Source organism: Equus caballus, chromosome 7, assembly GCF_041296265.1.
Source record: "Equus caballus isolate H_3958 breed thoroughbred chromosome 7, TB-T2T, whole genome shotgun sequence".
NCBI lineage: Eukaryota > Metazoa > Chordata > Mammalia > Perissodactyla > Equidae > Equus > Equus caballus.
This window is the reverse complement of record NC_091690.1, coordinates 15680070-15704777: the sequence shown is the minus strand read 5'-3', so window position 1 is coordinate 15704777 and position 24708 is coordinate 15680070. Positions and strand designations below refer to the sequence as shown.

General features: G+C 35.2%; 1 protein-coding gene and 1 pseudogene across 30 annotated transcripts in view; both read right to left on the bottom strand.

Annotated features, from left to right (window-relative positions):
* The window catches only part of GRIA4 (glutamate ionotropic receptor AMPA type subunit 4), a 368128-nt gene that overhangs the window by 273313 nt on the left and 70107 nt on the right, over positions 1-24708 (bottom strand). The gene's annotated exons all lie outside the window — the stretch shown is intronic.
* LOC138925302 (60 kDa heat shock protein, mitochondrial pseudogene) lies at positions 7922-10207 on the bottom strand (annotated as a pseudogene).

Genomic DNA, 24708 nt, shown 5'->3' with positions numbered 1-24708 from the left:
TACTGAATTACAGTCCATTTGAGTGTGAATTTTTTAATCATTCCCCATTGTTACATAATGTTTGCTCTCTGCTACATACCGATATTTCCTCTTAGTTATTAAACCTTATAATACAACATGTCTGGAGAAAGTGGTATTGATGTTAAATACAAGTATTCTTCTCTAGGAGATTGTACTGAGTATACTGATATGCTGGTAATAATGTATGGCGAGGATACACACATACATACAATGAAGAGGTACAGTACAGAAGTCTCTGGGAAACTGTCTCCCAATCCCTTTCTAACCAGAGTCGCTGTACATCACATTCTGCTACAGCAAGATGTTTTAGATTTTCATTGATTGCAATACATTTTAATTTAGGAATCCAAATTTCCCATTCTGTTCTATCCACTGTATGATCATTTAAAATTATTAAATTAAGGAAGTTGTGAGTCCAGTTATAAAGAAAACCTCTGAAAGTCATTTGAAATGTATACATTACCAAATAAATTGTAGAAATAAGCAAATTATTTTACTTTATTATGTAAATAGGAGTTTTTTCATTGTCTTTCTTCTATGCTCTCACTGAATATTCATTTAATCATAGCTAAAATTTGTTCCACAGTATAGAATGGTGTCCTGTCAATCTAGGATCTTTCAATAGATTCTGAAGCCTCTGAGTATAAAGCTAAAGTTCTTGCATATATGGAAAAAGAGATAGTTGTAATGCAAAAGAAATTTACAGAGAAATTATAGTCATTGTCTAATGGAAAAATTATGCTTTTTACTATGCCCATGACTAGTATTTTCAGTTTAACTTATTATTTTTAATATTTGTGGCAGAGTCCACTAACGCTTATTCTCCTCTTGGCACTCAGTTCCACTACATTTCTGGGCATCACTTGCAGTTGCTGGTGGCTGAGTGAATAAGTCCTTCCCAATGGAAATTGGGTAGAAATGATATGAGCCAGTTTCAGGCTTGACACATTTCACCTCTCAAGTGTGCTTTGTACTTTTCTCCTGTCAGGTGAAGGTAGATGACAGGGATGCTTTACAGGGTGCTAGCACACAAGCTGAAGGATCCTGCGACCCCATTGACCAAGTGGAGGAAAGCCTATCTCCCATTGACTTGAAAACCCACTGTATAGTAATGACTTCTCTTTTATTGATCCTTAGATGTTTGGGTCTCTTTGTTACTGTAGCTTTGCTTACTCCAACTAGAACAGAATTGTATTAAATCCTCTACAGGCATCGAGGATAACATCCTCTGATACCCCTATATAATCTGTACTCTAAGACCTGGCTCAAATCCTGTATCTTCTGTGTAGCCTTCCTTGATTCTTTTATCTTGATGTGAATGATCTCTTCCTGATTGGATTTCTTGTACTAATCAACTGACTACTAATGAGAGTGAAACATCTATCTCTAGGCTTCTTGGCCATTAAAAAAAAGAGAAACGTGGATAGTTACATATTCTTGCTTCCAGTGGGGACAAAACATAACAGTTCACGGGTGGAGTGAAAGCTTTCTCTGCTGTTAAATTCTAAAAGATGTTTCAAACACGGAACTTCACAAAGGGACAGCAGTGATAGAATAGAAAATGTCTTCAACAACATGCCTAGAGCAAATGTAATAAACAGATGTAATAGTATGGTAAGTTATAACATCTTTTGATTATAACCATTGTCATGGTTCGCAGCTCTGCAAGGTGCCAATGTAATATGTGTTAAATACGTAACTACTGTTTTCTGGCTTCAATCTAAAGATCAGATTTATACGTATTTGACAACACATTCTTTAGAAATTCTCCATAAAATATAGTATCTGTGTATCAGATTTTTAAAAAATAACAATTGTACAGCAATCAGCTGTGACTGTGACTGTCACCAAGTCTGACCTTGATGACACCAAGTTCTAAGTTCATGGTGAATCCATTATTTTGGAGACCAGAAAAACAGATAGTTTGTCATCCTTTTGCGGACATTAGCAAACCTATTCTGGACTCCTTACTAATAGAAACCTCTCAAAGACACTTGTTGGAACAGCCAGAAGACGCACGTGCCTGCGTGCGCGCACGCGCACACACACAGACACACACACAGACACACACACACACACAGACACACACACACAGATTTCTGGGTCTAATCCAATTTAAAGCATAAAGCTTGCTTAAGACCACAGAGTTATTCTGTGCAGTATAATTGCATTGCATTTCTAAACCAGGTGTTACATTGACTTTCAAGAAATATCTGTATTGGCATATCTAGTTTGAGTGATATAGGTTCCTAGTGAATCTGAATAAATAATTATTTGGAAATACATCCACTAAGGTGAGTTTACTAGATATGAACCAATTACATTTTGTAAAATAATTTTATTTTATAATAGGTTATACTAGTTTTACGTCTGATATTTAGGTACCAAGATCAATTGTTGATTGTAGTCACTGCTAATCTGTGGCAGGAAGAGAACAGTATTATTGTACTATGGGGACTTCTCTATCTATGTACTGTAAGGGAAGCAGTCAAACAGGTTATGTAAAAATGGTATCAGATAATTAAAATAATAAAAAACTGAATGCAGGCTAATTTTAAAACACTTATGTTCTTCAGCACAATTTCTTTTATATAAAAATTGCACCAATAACTTTGCGTTTCAATTATATGTTCATTTGGTTTCTATTTGTTCTTTAAAATTTGAAGTATTTCCCAATAAATTTTTGTAATACTTAGTTTAAAAATTACAAAAATAAGCTTGAGATCATCCATTCCTAAAAAAGTGAAAGGTAATTAATTTTAGTTTATATATCAAATTAGCCTCCCAATTATAATGTTTCTGTAAATTTAAGTTTGGAAGTTAAGACATAATTGCCACAATTGTCACCTACAAGAAGATCAAAAAATATTTTGTAGAACCTACATCTTGTAGAATTTGTCTCAAGGATTTTCTAAGTTGGTTTCTATATTATCCTGGTAACAAACAAAATTAGCTTAGCACAACTGTGCTCACTGAAGTACCACACAAGGTCCAAAGCCTGCCAGCTACCCTTGCACTTCTTTGCCTGCAACTGTACCTACTGCTGGTCCTCTGGGGCAGTTATTAATTATTTTTAAATTGTCCTTTTCAATGGACAATGGCCTCAAGCTACTCTTAATTTCCATTCTGGTTCTGTTTGTGCATCTTTAAAATATTTTATGTTCTTCATTAGCATATATTAATTAATAATTTCTGCACTATTTTCCCTGAGTAATTTAACAACAACCCCAAATTAAAAAGCTTCTTGTACAAGGTAGAGAAGCAGGTAGTTGAAAATTTATGGAAAGCTTCTATCCTCCACAGATCATGCAGGAAAGAACAAACACTCGCACGTAAAATTAGAATGTATAATGCATGGTGGTGTTTTTCTAAATTAAGCATGGCTTTTATTTATAAAAGCATTAGAGAAAAATCCGAAAAAGAACCCATAATCCCATCATTTTAATAAATGATTTCATTTGCAAATTTCCTTTGAGTGTATGTCCATATGTACACAATTAAATACATTCAGAACACTTTTTCTGTATTATATTTCAATAGCAACCTGTTACTCAGTAGAAGAGTTTTGCCCAGATTTCCAGAGATACTTATTTTTATATCTCCATCATGAAATTCAACATTTTATCATATATTTAAAAAACTAAATAATATTTACTGTTCTAAAATATATTTAAACTTAATATATGGTTTCCTTTTATGAAACCATTTTTCCAGTCCTGTTTTCTCTAAAATTTTTTTTTACACTGGTTTCACACTTTTTGAGCCTTCACTAGTTATAAAGAAGGACCTGAGGCCAAATGTACTTTCAATTTCAGACTGCAATGATTTATTCATAGATAACTCACTCAAAGCTTTTTCAATGTTAAAAAAAAAAAAACCTGTATGAAAGAGTCACTAAGTGTGGTAATGGGAACAAGTAACATAATTTCTAAATTATGCACAAAAACCAGAATTGGCTGAAATGTTGGGATAATCTTTATGTTGAAAGATAAATATGCATTGACTTCATAATTTGCATGAGGGGGACCTTTTTGCAGTATTTATACCTTTTCCATTTTCTTATTTCAAATAAGATTTAAAAAATCAGTAAATTAAAGGGCTGTCAAAGCATGGATAAGAATATAGCCATAGATCTTCCCACTTCCTTTTAGTTTAGTTAGTTCAGATGGTGAAGACTATCTGAAGACTTTTCTTTTTATATCTAGAGATTCTACTTAGGAAAGTTCAGTGTGAATTAGATACACCAGTTCTTCAACATAGGGGAAAAAGATCCATCCTATTTCTCAATGTTTTATTATGAGATGTTGGCCATGGAGGGGCATAGATCAAAATACGAATTCATTCAGTGAGATTGGCTTTCTTGATAAATGAGTAAATTGAACTCATTTTTATAATTATTCATAATAATAATTCTTTACATCTATATAATGGCAGATAACTAATAAACTAAAACTGAATCTTCTCAAAAAACGCTGTGATAAAGGGAAAGGGAAAGAAACGCTGACATTTATTTCCTGCCAGTTCTTTTCACATTATTTTACATTTAGTTCTCACAACTTTGCAAAGTATTGTGGTATCTTCATTTTCAGAGGATGAAACAGGAGTTTACAGAGGTGTTAATAACTTGCCCAATATCAACTGTGGTAAATCCTCGAGTCAGAATGGAACTGAATCTCAAGGCCTACTTGGTTCCAAACTCTTAAAGACAGATGCCACATCTTAAAAGAGCTGTAGCAACAAAATTGCCTATAATGTCTGGAACATGAAATGTGCTTAATCAATGTTTATTTAACTGAAATAACCTCTCTTCACTTCCCTATATCACCATCCACGTAATTTCTTCTCAAAGTCACTATTGTAAGGATAGTGCTCTGAGTTAAAGAACAGTATTTTAGTTTCAAAGCGTGGCTGTTATTTTGTTCATTTTCAGGTATTCCCTCATTGGAAGTATATAGATGGAATTCATATAAATCAAGTTACATAACACCAGCAAAAGTTTAGACACACTAAAACATAAGTATGCCGGATCACATGAAGGAACAATTTTTTCTTATCTTCATAATTTTATCTTTGAAACATAGCTTTGAATCAAATCGGGTGAATAAATTTGAGTTACACGGGTGAGAGATACATTGTGTATACTTTGCAATACCTCTGTCTGCTTTAGCAATGGGTCACTATATTGGGATTTATGATATTCAATTGATGCTTGCTTAATAACTTGGTCAAGAAAAAACCCCTTTTTACAAATAATTCTGAGACCTCTGAATTGATTACTTAGTTGTTTCTTCCTTAAAAACAATGGTAAATAAAAATAAAAACATAACCCATTTATGTGCTCAATATCATCTAAATTTAACCCATTCATTTGCCTTTTACAAAAATCCACATATACTGGGAAGAGTACACATTACTGCAACTATTCAATTAATTCTCCATGAAGTCCATGAGTTGAGTCCTTTACTCCATTTTATACGGGAAAATAAGGTTTCTATCTGTGCCCATAACCAAGGTTCACAGACTTGCTATTGGCTACCTGACACCCCTGGAATTTGAACCCACATCTACCTGGTCCACGTCGGGTTCTCTTTCTCCAGACACTTTAGAGTACTATAGCAGGAGAAGTTCTCATGAATAATTTCAAATGTGCATAAAATAAAAAGTAATCTAACTTGACATCATGAGTTTAGTTTTAATCATCCTGCACAATGACATTATACTTAAACGTAAACTTTGCTAAATAAGATGCAAATGGACCTCTTCATAATTTAGCTCATTGTTTCATGGACCCAAATATTAAACAATCAGACTTAAAAAAAACATTTTAACTGGAATAGAAGTTATGTTTCTGTTTTATCTTCTGCAACAGGTATCTTTGCCGCGACATTGCCTTTTTTATTATAAAAAAATAAAAGCAATAAAAACTGTGATTAGAAAAGATTTCTTGTAAACCCATGAAACACTTTCTGATTTAAACAGTTTAGTCATTCACAATTTGTTTTTAAATTTCAAAATATTTCTCTTGGAGGATTTTTATTTTGTACCAGATTCCTTTGACAGGCTTTAAGTAGACAACGTGTGGAGGTAGTGGGCTCAGGGGTCGGGGTTTTTCTGATATTATACCATGAGACCACAACTCATTTTAGAGGTCTCATCCGTGACATAACCGAGGCCATTACTGCTTCCTACAGATCACTAAAGCTACAAAGAACAAACCAGTGAAGGGAAAAAAGTGTTTCTTTTTATTACAAAGAATAAACCAGGGCGAACACGACTGCTTATACATTGGCCCCAGCTTCACAAAGGCAGGCATTCCAGGGTGAGCTGACTTGCCAGTGTGAAATTTGTCAGTCAAAAACTTGCTTCCCTGTTGATGCACTATGATAAATAATAATAAAATATAATAATAAAATACGTCATCAGTAAGAATACGCTACATGTTTGGGATGGCAGTATTAATGAACTGACAGTCTTTCCAAGTTAGCGAATAACTCCCACTAAAACTTGATCTCCTTTTATGTACCTTTAATGTACCACGTATTGTATATCCCACAAATTTGTGTGTCTTCCTTTAAACCCCCTTTTACTCTCTCTCTAGAACCCACCACTGCACATCCTATATGGATCATGGAGCTCTGCTGATTTACTATTTTTCTTACAATTCACCCCCTCCTCTCTCTCTGTCTCTGCTGTGGACATCTTAATCCAAACCACCATCAATAGTTATCCTTTTTAGTTCTCTCCCTCTCTCCTTCCCTCCCTCTCTTTTAGAATGTTTCCTAATTTGGGTGTCTGATATTTTCAAATGTGGCAGAACTGATGCTGTGCCCTTCTTAGTGTGGAGGCACACGACGTTGATATGTCTTGTTACTGGTGATGTCAACTTCAATCACTTTGTTAAGATGGAGTCCACCGGGTTTCTCCACTGTAAAGTTAGAATTTTCTCTTTAATAATTAAGAAGTATTTTGTAGAGAATACTTTGACTATTCAAATATCCTGTTTCTTACCATAACGTCACCTATTGATTTTAGCATCCATAGATCATTCTTTCCTGCAACAATTATTACTGTGTTGTTTGCCATATGATGATTTTCAGTTTCCAGCCTTCCTTCTACATTATTCATCGGGATTGTGCTGAAAGGAAGAGCTGCGTCTTCTCTTCCATTTATTTATTTATTTATTTACTTATATCAATTGGGACTCATGGATATTTATTTTATTCTATGATTATCCTACATTACAACCGTTATTTTTTTGCTCACATTGTCCCAGATTTGGCCATTGGTAGCTGCTTCAAGTTGGCTCCTGAATCCTTTCCACATGCTTCTCCCAGTTGTTTCATAAGCACTTCCTTCCTTTCTGATACCACAAGATGATCCTATGTCATCTTATGTTTTTCCTGTCTTAGTACTGTAATGAGCCTTATTTCTAAAGAGCCTTGTCTCTAGTTGAAGAATGGAATTCAGAAATCAAGATCTGCATGCCAGGTGTGTTTATTGCTAAAGAGATGCTCTTGCTTCTAGGCCCTCTCAGTGAACAGAGCTTGGAAACACATGTATGGACACTCACACACACACATACACATTTATATTTGTTTCTATATCTCAAACTCTATATAGATAGTAAAAATCATGAGATCATACTCATACCTCTCATTTCAGTCCAACACCAGAGGGCTCATTCTAGCCTTTCCCCTTTTCTTATTTGTAACCTCGTTGTTATTATCCACATTATATTTATTTATTTGCTCAATATTAGTACACACACAAAGTCTTTCAGAATTTCTACTCAACAATTTTACAAACTACAGTACAATATTTATGTGTAGTATATATTTGTCTATGGTATATGATCAAAATATTGTTTCCCAAAATTACTTATTTCTTTTTTCTATACCCCTTTCAGTATGGTTATGTCATTCACTTGTAACATGGTTAGGTAAATTTGTTATTTTTTGTATTCCATTTTGGATTTTCTCTATATCCCGGTTGGTTTTATTTATTTACATTTTGGGGTATGATCTAAAAGACAGTGCTATACAGAAACGTACACTTAGATAAGTGTCATTCCGTTCACATTCTTTGATTTCCATTCCTACCCACCCTATGCTGGTAATCAATCTCATTAGTTTCTGGTTTATCCTTCTAAGATTTCTTTTGAAGAGATTAATGGATGTGTGTATTCTCTTATTGTCCTCTTTTTCTTACATAAAGGATAGCATGCTATAGATATTCTTTCACACTGTGCTTTTTTTCATGAATGCACAAGTGATTTTTCGTTAAAAAATATAAAGAGAATTTTCTGTAGGCATGGACAATTGACAGCAGTAAATCATTATATATTGTTGACTGAAACTAGTAACTGATGGTTATAGTGAATTTCTTAAACACCAACCAGCCTTTTCTTCAGTCATTTTCTTCAACTGACTTCTCTGAAATTATCGGTGAGAAACACTGCCTCCAGCATCCTGTCATAGTTCATTAGAAATGATGAAGCACAATTCTAAGAATTAGAACGTCACCCCTTATTCCACTTATTCCACCCATCCCAGGGTCCTTCTCTTCTTTAGCATCCAATAAAGCAGTTCTTACAAGCTTAGCTGACTTAATGATTCCTTTCTCCACCATATTCACAAAACCTCCAAGCTTAGCATCATAACCAACTTCTGAGGAACTTTGCATAATTTTCTCAACCATCAATGATCCTTCAGCAACTACATTCTTAGCAATGATCATTGAAAGAATTCTGAGTGTTCCTTTAACAATTTCTATATCATTTTTTTTAATCATTAGCTGGAATTAGTGAGTCTAAGCCTGGAATTCACTGAAGCAGAACACAACCCCCTCCCAGAACAATGCCTTCAACAGTAGCTCATATAGCATTGAGGGCATCTGGTAACTGTTTTCATTCACTTCAACATCACTTGTCCCACCGGCACAGCTACTCCATCTGAAAGTTTTCCCAGACGTCCACTCAGTTTTTGCTTTTCATATGCATTAGTTATGATATCTAACTGCTTAATGATTTCTTGAATATATTTTTTAATTTGAGCCTGTTACATTTTCCTTTCAAGAGCATGCCTTCATCTTTGGTCACAATGACCTTTCTAACTTTTCTTAAGTCATGAAGCTGAGCATCTTCAGGATTTGTGCTCAACCTCTCTTCTCTGAACACTGAACCATCAGTAGCAATAGCCATATCTTTAAGTAGGTTTTTCTATTGCCAACCAAACCTGGAACTTTTACTGCTACAATCTGAAGACCAACTTTTACCTTATGCAAAATGAACATTTTTATACATGCCCCATTAACATCTTCAGCAATTATTATCAAGGGCTTACGATAAGCACTGACAATTTCAAAGGCAGGTATAAGGGACTAGACACCAGACATTCTTTTTGCTCAACAGAACATAAGCATCCTGAAATTCACATATCTGATCTTTTGGTGTAGACAAAGTATGGAGGCATATAACCTTAACAAAGCCTCAGCTTAATAATTTAATAATCTCTTATTCATCATTTGGTGCTTTCCTATCCTTTAATGTGATTGCACCTTTTTTCTCAATCTTCTTCACTGCATCAGAAATGATATTGCCAATTTCTTTGTCCGTTTGCAGAAATCTTTGCAACCTGAGCAATTTCTTTGGGGGTTGGCACAGGTATAGACTGCTTCTTAAGTTCATCAATTACAGCATCTACAGCTAACATCACATCTCTCCAAATTTCCAGTGGATCAGCACCTTTCCTGATTTTTGGCAAGCCATCTGTGGCAACAGAGTGTACCAGAACAGTAGCAGTGTTGGTGGATCTGCAGCCTTTTCATTTGCGTTATTGGCAATATCTTTAATAAGTACAGCCCCAATATTTTTAAATTCCTCCTTTAGGTCAATTGACTTTGCAACGGTCACACCATCTTTTGTTACTTTGGGACTTCTCAATCACTGTTCTTCTCTTAAGCCGCCTAGAATGACTCTAGCGTCAGCTAAAAGGTCTACTACACCTTGAAATGTTAATATTTGGGCATCTGCACCAGATTTTACATCTTTGCCATAAGCCTGAGTGAGATCAGAAACCTGTGACCTGGACACTGGACTCATCTGGTGAAAGATCGCAGGTCATTGAAGCAGGTCCCTCTCTCCACTGCCCCCTCTGCAGCTTGGTGCTGTTTGTGCAGCAGCTTCCATTCCCTTTCCATTGGTATAGGCCCAGCAATCTGTATGCACCACGCTTTTTTTTTTTAACTTAACAATATATCTTGGAAATTACTCCATACTGGTTCACATAGGTCTTCCTCATTCTTTTCACAGTTTCTTACTACTCTACCATGTGGATGTACCATACTTTATTCAACCACTCTCCTATTGTAGGAATCTAGGTTATTTTCAATATTTTGCAGTTCAAACAATGCTGCTGTGAAGAACCTTGTGATACGTGTTTTCAGAGATGAATCATTGGAGTAGTTCCTAGAAGTGGGATTGCCAGATCAAAAGATAAGTACATGGACAGTTTTCTTATGTATAGTTAAATTCCCCACCAGAAGAGTTGTGCCAGTTTGCATTCTCACTAACAATATATGAGAGTCCCTGTTTCCCTACAGCTTTCCTAAAAGGATATGTTGCTGTACTTTTTAATTTTTGCCCATCTGATAGGTGAGAAATGATGTTTCAATTTGTATGTCTCTCTTTGTGTTTGAACTTTTTTTAAAAAAGGTACTTAAGGACCTCTTTTTTTTTTCTTTGTGACTGTCTGCTCAGGTCTTTTTCTTATTTTGCCATTGGGTTTTCAATCCTTTTCCTTCATATATTAGGGATATTAACCCTTTGTGTTACACATTGCAAATATTTTCTCCCAGTTTATAAATTGTGTAATATTGTTTATGTTATTGTTTTAGTTTTTTGGGTTTTTTGAAGTTTAAGGTAGTCAAATTTATCAATGTTTTCTTTTAGTTCCTCTGGAGGTTGAGAAATAGAAAGTAGTTTTCCTATACTGAAGATAAAGAGAAATTCAGCCCTGTGTTCTTATAGTTTTTGTATGTTTTCTTTTTTTTTAAAAAAAAGATTTTATTTTTTTCCTTTTTCTCCCCAAATCCCCCCGGTACATAGTTGTATATTCTTCGTTGTGGGTCCTTCTAGTTGTGGCATGTGGGACGCTGCCTCAGCGTGGTTTGATGAGCAGTGCCATGTCCGCGCCCAGGATTTGAACCAACGAAACACGGGGCCACCTGCAGCGGAGCGTGCAAACTTAACCACTCGGCCATGGGGCCAGCCCCTATGTTTTCATTTTTTTAATATTTAAATTATTGATCCATCTGGAGTTTATTCTGGTATATGGTGTGATATGTGAATCAAACTTTGTCTTTTCCAAATAGCTACCCAGTTGTTCTATAATATTATTTAAAAAGTCCATCTTTGCCCCTGTGATGCTCCAAAGATATTACCTGTATTATATAGTAAATTTTCTTATATACATGGATCTATTTTTGGGCTTTCCATTATGTTCCCCTGGTCTCACTGTTTATTCATGTGCCAGCACCACACTATTTTAATTATAGTTATTTTGAAGTATACCTTTATATCTGGTAAGGCTCATATCCTCTCATAAATTTTCCTTTTCAGTATTTTCCTGATACTTCTTCCACGGTTTTTTTTTCCATATGAACTTTATTATCAACTTGTCTTACACCATAAAAAAGCCTGCTGGTATTTTGATTAGGATTAAGTTAAGTTTATAAACTAATTTAGGGAGAATCAACATTTTTATAACTATAAGTAGTTTAATACAAGAAGAGGAGATGTCTTTCCAGTTGTTAAAGTCTACTTTTGCGTCTTTCAGGTATGCTTTAAAGTTTTCCTTATAGAGGCTTCACAAATTTCTTTTTAAGTTTATTCCAAAATGTTTAACCTTTTCAGTTGCAGCTGTTCAACGAGTTTTCTTTACTCATCCACATCTTTCTTCAGCTACTGAAGAAACTCCCAGCAATCATTCATGTTCACCTTCAATCCTTTCTCTACACTGGATCCACTGGATCCAGAGTGATCTTTTAAAATGTAAATTTGTTCATTTTCTTCCAAAGTCCTTCAGAAGCTTCCATGTTTATTAGGATGGAAACCAGCTTCCTAATTAGGGTTACCCAGCCCTCCCTCTTCTGCCTCATGGAGCTGCTTCCCTGTGGGCTGGAACCACACTGGCCATCTTTCTTTCTCTGGGGCTTTCGCCCCCTACCCCCTCAGCCTGGGATGCGCCTGTGCTCTTAACCACTACCCCCTCACCTAGTGAACTCTTAGTGACCTTTCAGGACTCAGATCGAAGTCACTATCTTGAGGATGTCTTTCCTGATTCCTATAATTGGACAGCCCTTTTACAAGCTCTCATAGAATTGCACTTCTGCTTAGCACTTCCTGCAATTGGCATTAAATAGTTAATTATGTTATAACTTGATTAATAAAAACTTATGCAGAAAGAGTCATTTCTTTGGTGGCTGCCACAGAGTATCGCACATTGTAGACCCTCATTGAATGAAGAAAAGTAAACCCATCCTTTTAAACAAGCACATGTTAAGTTGGATTGAATAAGCACTGATTACATTTACAGAGCTGGAGGAGTAATATACTCAGATATCGTAAGCTTTTGAAATAAATTAGATAAAGATATATGCATAATTATAAAATATCAATAGATTTTTAAATCCTCCTATTTACTTTTATGTGTATTTTTGCAAAGTCAATTAAAAACCAGTATTTCTTTTTTTTTTTACAGAAAAGAATTGCCAACACTTGAATGTACTATGGGTATAATGTTAGATGAAGTAGATTAACCCCAAAAAATTCACAAGAACTTGCCTATTTTTTATCTTATTAGGCTTTGGAATCTAATGCAGATATGGCACAAGGTAACGGGTTTGGGTTTGATAATTTGGCATGCCAAAAATAAAGTCATAGTCTTAATTTTCTTTTATGTTTGTAAGTGTATTAAAAAAGTGAATTTATTTTTAAATGAAATTTAAAATATTATAAAAGAAATCTTTAAAAAATCTATCATTGTATTTCTATTGGGAATAACTACTGTCTTTCTGTTTACTTTCAATGTGTATTTATTGGTATACACAGCTTTAACATATTTGTAATAACAGTGCGTTTAAAAATTGTATTTTGTCCTTTCGCTTAATGTGATTTCATAAACACTTTTCAGTATTGCTTTATATTTTTGAAATCCATCATTTTTATAGCAATATAAATTTCATTACATTGACATCTCCAATCAATTAGCAATTCCTCAATTGTTTAAGATTCCGTTTTTTTAGGATTTACTGCAACTACCCAGCCCTGCCATACCCAGCTCCCAATACAAACACGTTGTGGCATATTTGCAAAAAACTTTCTAATTATTTAATTTTGAAATTACTTCTTTGGAATAAACGATACAGAATAGCACTATGAATCAGAGACTAGAATAAAATCATTGTGCTTTTCTCCAAGAGAACAAACTGTTCTCCAAGAGAACAATAACATCAGTCTCTAACTGGATATTTATTCATGAGTCTCCTGGTTCTATTGCACCTTCTCATTTGTAATTTGATTTTTCTTATTTTAAACACATGATTAGATGTGAAAAAGAATCCCTGCCTAGGTTCGATCTAGACATTGTCATTTTCTAACTAGTTGACACCGGCAAGTCATTTATCCTCTCCGTTCCTCAGTTCCCTTATCTTTAAATGGGGATACTATCACATATCTTACAGGATTAAATGCATTAATATATGGCAAGTGTTTAGAACAATGCCTGGCACACATCAAACACTATATCACTATATGTGTGAGTGACATCAGCATCATGGTAGCATAAGACTTTCCTCCTTTTTGTTCCCCCTTTTCAACAAAGAATTAGACATGCATCCATGAACCAAAGCATCTTTCTGGGAGTTGTGGGATCCAGAACCATCCACTAAGGGACCTAGGAGGAATCTTGCCCGCCTGTGCATCCAATCTTCCTAAAGCCAAAAGAGGAGGATTGGCAACAGATGTTAGCTCAGGGCCAATCTTCCTCTACTTGAAAAAAAAAAGGAATAACAGCTGAGCACTTCCCAAACCTGGGAAGAAAACTGGGCTTCCACATTCACAAAGATAATAGATCACCTGTCATCTCAATGCAAAAAAGGCCTTCTCCAAGATACATTGAACGAATCTATAAAAATTAAAGATAAAGATAGTATCCTAAAAGCAGCCAGGGATTAAAAGATCATAACCTACAAAGGAAACCTCCCATTAGGCCATCAATACACGTGTATAAATGTTTCAGAAGCATGTATAAAATCAACATATAGAGATTAGTTGCACTAACACAAACAATTATACATTATCAACAAAACAGCTGAAAAAGAAATAAAGAAAACTATCCCATTCACAATAGCATCAAAAAATTGCACAATTAAATACTTAGCCAAGGAAGTGAAAGATCTGTACAAGAAAAACCCCTACAAGACTTGAGGAAAGAAATTGAAGAAGTCGCAAAGAAATGGAAAGATATCCTGTGTTCACGAATTGGAAGAATTAACATTGCTAATGTCCATAATACCCAAAGCCATCTATAGATATAAGGAAATCCTATTCAAAATTCCAATTGCATTTTTCAAAGAAATAGAAAAAGAAAACTATCTTAAAATTTTTATGTATCCGTAAAAGACCCTAAATAGCCAAAGCAATCATGAAAAAGAAGAGCAAAGCTGGAGGTATCACACGTCCTGATTTCACATTATACTGCACAGCTATAATACCTAGAACAGTATGACATTGCCACAAAAATAGACACATAGACTAATGAAACAGAATCAAGAGCCCAGAGACAACCCCCCACATTTACACTCAACTAATATTTGACAAGGGAGCCAAGAACACTCAATGGGGAAAGGATAGTCTCTTCAACAAATGGTGTGGAGAAAACCTGATAACCATATGAAGAAAAATGAAACTGGATCTCTATCTTACACCACTCTGACAAATTTACTCAAATTACATTAAACATCCAAACATAAGACGTGATACTGTAAAACTCCTAGAAGAAAATGTAGGGAAAAACCTCTCTCACATTGGTCTTGACAAAGATTTTTTAGATAAGACACCAAAAGCACAAAAGCAAAAATCAGCAAGTGGGACTACATCAAATTAAAAAGCTTCTCCACAGCAAAAGAAACAATCAGCAAAATGAAAGGCAACCTATGGAAGATAGAAAATATTTGCAAACCATATCAGATAAGGGGTTAATATCCAAAATATATGAAGAATTCATACAATTCAATAATTTAAAAAACCACAAATAATCCAATTAAAAAATGGGTAGAGGAATGAAACAGACATTTTCCAAAACTAAGACATCCAAATAGCTAACAGGTATGTGAAAAGATGCTGGACATCACTAACCATAAGGCAAGTGCAAATCAAAACCACAGTGAGATATTACCTCACATCTGTTAGAATGGCTGTCATCAAGTAGGCAAGAGATAACTGTTGGAAAGGACGTGGAGAAATGAGAAAACTTGTGCACTGTTGGTGAGGATATAACTTGGTTCAGCCACTATGGAAAAACCTATGGAGATTCCTCAAGAAATTAAAAATAGAACTACCATATGATGCAGTAATTCCACTTCTGGGTATAAATGCAAAGGAAATGAAAACAAGATACAGGAGAGAAATCTGCACTCCTATGTTTTTGCAACATTATTTACAATAGCTCAGATATGGAAACAACCTAAGTGTCCATCCGTAGATAACTGGATAAAGAAGATGTGGATAAAGAACGTAGAATATTATTCAGTGGTGAAAAAGAAGGATATCCTGCCATTTGTGACAACATAGAGGGACCTTGAGGGCCTTATACTAAGTGATACGTCAGAGAAAGACAAATACTGTATGATATCATTTATATGTGAATCTAAAAAAGTCAAATTCATAAAAAACGTGTTAGAATGGTGGTTACCAGGGGCTTGAGGGTGAGGGAACTGGAGAGATGTTGTTTATAAGTGCTCTTGAAATCAGTGCATAAATAAGTTCCGGAGATCTAATGCACAGAATAATGATTATACACGGCAATACTGTATTATAAATTTCAAAATTGCTAAGAGACTATATATTACTTGTTCCCACCACAAAAAAGAAATGATAATTATGGGACCTCATGGAGGTGTTAGCTAAAGCTACAGTGGTAATCATATTGCAATATACAAACCTACAAAATCAACATGCTGTACACCATAAACTTGCATAATGTTACATGTCAATTCTATCTCAATAAAGATTTTTAAAAACACTATAAAATGCTATATGTGTTTACTATTATTATCGTGATTTGTCAATACTTAAAAAATATTTTTATTATTTGAGTTTTTTTCCATTCCTTTTCCATCAGCCATTAGTTGTATAAGTTTAGTTGTAGAAGTTTCCCATTCTTTGGTTTTCCTATTATCTTCATCATTATTATTTGAATTTTATTTGGTTTTCTAATTATATGTATGTGTGTGTTTAAAACATCTTACAATCACATTTATCAATTTATCTTTTTATTTTCTTGTATTGCTGCAGAATCATCCAAATGACTTGGATATTCAATTCCATTTTCAATTGTTTTATTTTAAATTTAATTAATTGGAACTCATGGTGATTTATCTATGAAGCTGTAGATAGTGATGAGTTAAGTTTTCTTCAATGACCAGAAAAAATATTCACATGAAAATGTAAGTAGCTAGAGAAAAATTAAATTACTGTAATCAAATATTTACTCTTCAGCTAAAAATATAAATAAAAAATTTTACAATTTTAAGTCACTTATCTAACTTTAGGGTAAGTCATTTAAAAAATCATAGCATCAGGTCTGAAGGTATGTTATGCTTATTAATTTCTTCTTCTTCATTTTCTGGTGCTGTCACACATCCAATTATTAACACTTTTCAGGTGGAAGAGACTAAGAGAAGGTGCAATCTTAATCAATGATTTCCCCACAGTCTTTAATTGCATTCAAGGAGGTTAAAAACTATGTTTGCCTCACACCTGCTGAAAGTATCAACCAATATCTTAAATAAACCTGGCTTCATATTCATATGAACACACACACTCTTTCCAATAATGGAATTGCATTCTTGATCAACCCAAATGGATACACTTTGTTTTGAAGTAAAGAAATACTTTAAAATCACACAGGTAGATACTCTAAAGCCTCTGATTGTCTTGAAGGATCTGTAAACTTTGAAAGTGACTTCTTGGGCAGGCCCAGTGGTGTAGTGGTTAAGTTTGCGCACCCTGTTTTGGCAGCCCAGGGTTGGCGGGTTCAGATCCCGGGCACAGACCTACGCACTGCTCATCAAGCCATGCTGTGGTGGCATCCCACACACAAAATAGAGGAAGATTGCCACAGATGTTAGCTCAGAGACAATCTTCCTCACACTCAAGCAAAAAGAAGAAGATTGGCAACAGGTGTTAGCTCAGGGGCAATATTCCTCACCAAAAAAAACCGCAAAGGCTTCTAAGTAGATGTAACATGGAGACATATCCTCTACCATCTCCATAAATATAAACGAACTTTCAATGCAGTTAAGAAGTTACTGATTCAATAAATAATGCTGAACATTCACTGTGCACCAAGCATTGTGTTGAGCACAGAAGATATGCTTGCAGGTTAGCAGGAAAGAGGAAAGCAAGCGATTTCAGCACTATGTGTTTTAAATCCTGTGATATGAGTGATCATAGCATGATAAATAGGCACAGATGAAAGATGCTTAAGTCAGTCTCAGAGAATCAAGAAAATACTCTGGATATGATAGCCTTCTAACTGAAACCAGAAGGGGGAATAAACCCCACTAAAAGGGGGACAGAAGTTTTACCAGTTATAGAGAATAACATGTGCGAAGTCCAGAGTCAAGAAAGAGCATAACTTCTTCAGGGATTTCCCAAGTAACTCAGAACGACTGGAGCTCAAAGGGACTGGGAGTAGTTGGGAAGCCGGAAAATGAGGCAGATGTCTATTCACCAATGGCCTTTCATGCCATGATGAAGAATTTGGCTTCATTCTGAAGAAAAAGAGAAGCCGATAGAGATCTGTATTTTTGAAGGATCATCTTGTATTCTGTTAGGAGAATGCATTGGAGAGGAACTAGACCAGAGGCAGGAAAACCAGTGAGGAGGTAATGCATTAGTCTACAAAGAGGTGACGGTGGCCTAAACGAATTTAACATCATTGAGAATTAAAAGAAGAGGGTAATTTCAAGATAGAGCTTATTTATCATTTTGAATGCTTGGAGTTTGGGAGTGAAGAAGAGAGAGGAGTGGAGGAGCTGTTGGCCTGGGCATGGGTAAATGCAAGCTACCTTCAGTGTATAGACATCTGCTGACAAACAAGAGAAAAGGAAAAGAGAGATTCGATGCAGGATTAGACAGATTCATTGAAAATTTGCCAGCATCTGTCTAACTAATTGTCACATGGGATTTGAGCACTTTTGTTGGCAGTGAGGCTTAAATATGGAGGAAAGTAATTGGGCCACATGGGATTGGAACTACTAACAGGAATGATCTACTCTGGTTTAGCAAGACGTGCCCGGCATCAGCTTGCAATTGCCAAAGCAATTGTCTCACTAATTAAAGAAGAGGAAGATGATATGGTAGAATTCTGGAAATATGTTCACCTATCCAAAATTCAAGTGTAACACTAGAAATGAGCTGATTCACTCCTCTCTCTCTGCTGTTACATAATTAATGCATCTCATCAAGTCAATGATTATCAAAAATGTTTTTGCTACCGTGAGCTGTGTCATCATCCCAGAGGGTTAATTACAGGAGCATCTATGTCCACTCTTCATGTATTACTAGTGTCATATAATAAAATATCATATCTCTGTGCTTTGTTAGGCAGTACATGATGTGCACGGACTTATTCATTCAGTCAACAAATATTTGTTGAGTTCTAGGCACTGCTCTAGGCAATGGGAATAAAACAACGAATAAAACAGACAACGTTCCTACCTTCACCGGGCTTTTAGAGGTTGAAGACAGATGAGAAACAAATGTGCCAGAAGGTGATAAATGCTATGAAGAACAACAAATCAGGATAGAGAGAATGAGAATTGTGGGCAGTGGTGGGATAGGAGAGTTGCACAGCTTCTAATTTAAGTACGGTGGTTATGGTAAGCCTCTCTGGTGAGGTGATGGTTGAGTCCGGTGAAGGGCTGAGGGAGAGAGCTATGTGGCTGTCCATGGAACCAGTCTTTCAGGCAGAGGGAGTAACAAGTGCAGAGGCTCTATGGGCTCAAAGCAGAAGCATATTCCTGTGGTCACAGAACAGAACAACATTTTATTGCACACCTACTATATCTATACTAGATTCTGTGCAAGGTTTAGCAAGGGAAACAAACATAAAGGAGCATAGTTCTCATCCTCATGGAACTTATACCTTAATACAGGATATAAAAAAGTAGAAAGTAAAAGTTATCAATATAAAGAAAAAGTTACAGTATTACTTCTGGCAGAATGGATTGGGAAACAAAACAGTGATAAAGAAGTGGAGTAACAAATGACATCAATGTTGTATCTATCTCCAAATGACCAGAGGTGAAAATAGCTGAAGTTATAGGCATGCTCAAGTTTCAGTACTGCCATTTGATATGATTTTGTCCTAGAGAGCGTAGCTCATTTCCTGAGTAATTCTATCAACAGTTTTCACAGGTCATCTTTAACATCAAATAGCAAGTTTGATACCACCAAACAGGGTCCAGTGAAGGTGTGTGTCTTTTTTCTGCTCTATCCTTTGCATATAGCACATGGAAAGACATATGGATGTGGTAGGTCTTTCATAAATATTTTATGAATGAATGGATAAATGAGTGAAGTGAAAACAAATACCCAGAGTTTAAATGATAGTCATGAAAACATAACTCTTGTCAGTTTCAGCCTTAGTAAAGAGCACAAAGGAAGACATGCAGATTTGGGGACAGCTCTGTATATACTCTCGAACAATATGATGTAGTTGGAGGAAGTTAGGAGAACTCCAAACATATGGACCAAACTGACATGGCATATTCAGGAATTAGGTGGCTCTTTTGTGCAAAGATTTGGGACAGACCACATCTAGACCGACGCCCTTTAAACAGCAGCATGTTCTGCGAGTAGCAGCTGCAGCTGCAAAACCAAGGAATCATCGTGGCATGTGCAAAGTGAAAAGACCTGTTCAGAAATAGGTCTTTCAGCCACACCTGCACGTGGATCATAATTAGTGTCTAGAGTCATCACCAAGTAAGACATAACAATATCATACGCACATAGTGTTGTGTCCTCGTTTCTAACGTGACTGTTTATGCACATTCTCTCTGGTTTTTGTGACAGATTATATACCAAAAGTTTTCCTTGGTTTCATTGTAGTTTACTTGAGGCCACAATTACTTCCACATTGATTTGATCAAATTCTCCCCTGGTGTGTCATTGCAAAGCAGTTCCATGTTACTAGGGAAACAGACCCAAGTCAGAGTCTCAATGAATGGAACACAGAATTAAAATTACCTCTAAACACTCCTGAACTCGACTGAAGCCACAAGACTGCTACGTAAATAATACATAAATAATTTCAGGGGAATCAAGAGATGCCATGTTTTTCAATAAATTCTATAAAACTATTCATCTTATTTTGAGTACTATTATGATGCTTAAAACCATAACGTTACACTATTACTGTAGCATTATATTAATAATTCTCATTATAGTCATTTAATATTAATATAATTAAATTATATTTTATGGTTCTAGAATTTATTAAAAAGTTCATTTGTTTGCACATAATACCAATACTAATGATAAATTAAAATTGGCTACTGGGTATAAAATCAGTGCCATATTAAACAGCAACTTCTAGACAAATGGGTTCCTTTTCTTTATTTTTAGCATGAACGCTAGTTTATGTGAGAAACACAGAGGAATTACGTAGTTTAAAATAATAACTATTCTTCCAAAATTGCACCTCCTCCCGCTCCTTCAGTTCCTAGCACGGTTCTTGGCACACAGTGGGAACAAATAAATGTTTCTTAATTAAATGAATGGATAAACAAATGAGCACAAGTGTTTTGATCCCAAACAATTCAAATCATCTTGTTAGGAAACATTCAAATTAGGGAGTGTTTCACAGTGGTTTATAAAACATTATGCATTTTTCTCTTTTGAAGCACATGCTTCTTGACCATTTTTAACGTTCTTGTCCTTCTACTTTTGTCCCACTTGTCGGCTGAGTCCAACCAACAAAAGTTCTTATTTTTAAGGCTGATTTTAGCCTAAGATTTCTTAACCCATTTTCAAAAAAAATTTTGTATTATGCGTTTTCTTTTTTTAATTGAAGAATAACTCACATATAATGTTATATTAGTTTTAGGGGTACAACATAATGATTTGATATTTGTATACATTGTAAAATGATCACAACAACAAGCCTAGGTAACATCCGTCACCATGTCGAGTTACAAAATTTTTCTTTTCCTTTGATGAGAACTTTTAAGATCTACCCTATTAGCAACTTTCAAGTATACAATACAGTATTATTAATTATAGTCACCACGCTGTAAATTAAATTCCCGTGACTGACTTATTTTATAACTGGTAGTTTGTACCTTTTGACCCCTTTCACTCATTTTGCCCTTCCCATCCCCTTAACCTAGTTTTCTTGAATGAAACACAAATCCTAAAACTTTAGGGAAAATTGATAAGCATATGTGCATTTGGGCATTTTTCTGGAGAGAGAGAGCGAGCGAGAGAGATTGGTTTCCTGCAGGTTAGGAAAGAAACACTGATTAACTGGCGTTGCTTAGGAAAGGCCACTCTTTTCAAATCAAAGTAAGAAAAATGAGAGAAGCAAGAAGAGAAGACCCCCCTCCAATCCCTTCCCTCTCACCCCAGGATGCAAACAGAAGGAGGTCAAGAAGAAGAGGGAAGAAGGCAGTGCAGATGAGCAGCAGCGACACTGACGATGGAGCCACTTCATGGGCTAAGGAAGATTGACAGGGCAGTGAATGACTGGCAGAGGCTGTCACAGCTGAGAAGAGAATCAGTTTGGAATAGATGGTAGATATAAAAGGTCTGTAATTGGGATTTTCAAAAACAAAACAAAGTGAAACAAAACCAAAAAACTTGAGATGCCAAATTTGGCACTCTGGAAGGCTAACACACAAGTGGGATGTCTGTAGTTAATATTTTTTCTAAAGATTTTCAGTTCAAATTAAACAAATAAACAGGCAGTGCTTTAGCGTGTAAAAGATAAACCAAAGTCTTCAGAGTATGATTGTTGGAGAAAAGATGTGGTAAGGCAAGATCCTGGGTTCAGACCTGCTACTTGCTAGCTATGCGCCCTTGGGCAAGTTACTTTGTTAACTTTAGTCCCTAGATTCTACATCTGTTTAGTTTTTTGTGACACAGGAAAGGCCAGTTAATGACCATTTTTCATACAATATTTCTAATCATCACAATAACACCGTCAGAGCCTGTTATCCACATTTTCATGTAAGACAATTACACTTAGTAAAAGTTACATAATTTACCCAAGGTTACACACTTGGAAGTAAAAAAAAATTCCTAAAAAAAAAAAAAAAATATATATATATATATATATATATAAGCATATGTATATACACACACACAATGTCTTATTTACTTCTAAGACTACAACATTCAATTTAAGGCATGATTAATATAATTTCTCAGTTTTATTAATTACTTGATGAAACATCAAGATAAAAGCAGTTTCCAGAGTAAATGGAAGCTTAAAAAAACTAAAACTTAGGGGCCTGCCCAGTGGCATATTGGTTAAGTTTGCGTGCTCCACTTTGGTGGTCCAGGATTTGCAGGTTTGGATCCCGGGCACAGACCTACGCACCACTCATCAAGCCATGCTGTGGCAGCATCCCATATACAAAATAGAGGAAGCCTGGCACAGATTTTAGCTCAGGGCTAATCTTCCTCAGCAAAAAGAGGAAGACTGGCAACAGATGTTAGCTCAGGGCCAATCTTCTCACCAAAAAAAAAGAAAAAAACAACCTAAAATTAAAAAATGCTTTATAACTTTAAAAAGTACTCTAAATTGAACTCAGAAACAAACACTGTGGGCAAAACAAACAAGAGTTTGCTCAAAGTTTGACTCCTCTAAGCAACCTATTAAAATAACTTCAGGAGAGAGGGATTTCTGTCTGTCTAGTTAACTGCTGTATCTTTAGCACTTCAAAGAATGTCCGGCACATAGTTGGCTCTCAATAAATATTTTTTGAGTAAAGTTGTTTTCCACAGGCAGTTAAATTTTAGTTAGATTCTTATATTGCGGGACACTACATCCAGACACTGGACTAGCCTAGAGTTAGAGGCAAACTGGGAGTCCACCACTGAGAGAAGAGAGGGGTAAGAAGTAGTGAATGCACAACAAAGTATACACAGCAGTTAGAAACAAGAGATTAGAGGCCTGGCTTAGACGGACTCTAAGAACAGCCTTCTGGAGGGAAAGTGGGAGGGAGTGAAGGAGGGAAAGAAGCGAGGAGGGAAGAAAGGAAAGAAGGAAAGAAGGAAGGGAGGGACGGAGGGACGGAGGGAAAGAAGGAACGAAATAAATATAAAATACTACACACTGTGTTAGGGTTTACAATAAACAGACAGGTAAGCCAGCAATTATAAAACAGAAGAGCATAATAATATACTAAAAAGAACATCCGCACTGTGTGAACACACATGGAGAAATGCCAGATTCTTCCTCTGGCTGTCAGGGAGGCATGTCTCCAGGAATATTCACAGCCTCTCTTTTGTAAGTTCTAGAGTTTAAAAGAAATATAGACTTCTCTACAATCAAACATTAAAAAAATTTACTCTATTTTTAAAATAAAAAACACTGAGTTTTTTTTAATAATTAGCTATTTGTAAAAATCCTAAACCTCAAGCAACGGTTTTCTTTTCCTTTGGCCAGGTGTCGTCTGCCAGTTTGCTGATAAGCTGCATGTTAATCAGATGCAAGAATGGAGTCATAGACAGGAATTATTTTCATAACATACACAAATAATTCAGTTTTCAAGAGAGTAAGTAGCAAATTTTATTATTCATTATATTTTTACTCTAATATTTTTTAAAACAATGACTTGATATGACCATGGTCTTTTATTTTATTTAGTTATGACTTAATGATTGGTTGATGAAAATATTTTTAAAAATCTATTAATATTAATAATACAAACTGGTACAGAAACAACTGATGTTTTGAATACCATGCCCTCAGTGAAGTCAGAAGCAAATAATGAGCAAGCTATTTAATAACAGAATACAGAGTCTAGTGCATGGTTTTTTGTTTTTCAAGAAGCACAATATACACTAAAAATGCTATAACTTTCTTTTGTATGTTTCATGTCCATTTCTATTTTAGTAATCCTGAAAACTGCATTATTTAGCTGAAATAAAAAATACTATAGTGTCGTGACTTATATGAATTTATTTATATTATTTCATAAATGAAAATTACCCAATTAATATGTTACAGATGAGATCATTGTATTTTTAGATGATTGCAATTCATGCACTGACTTATGAATGCAAAGCCTCCAGTTTCAAAATTCCCTATCTCTTCAAGGTTAAAATTTAAAGCTGAAATAATAAGTTACTAAAAAGTTATGTGAAAGAGTACTTAGACAAATGGCTATTTTGAG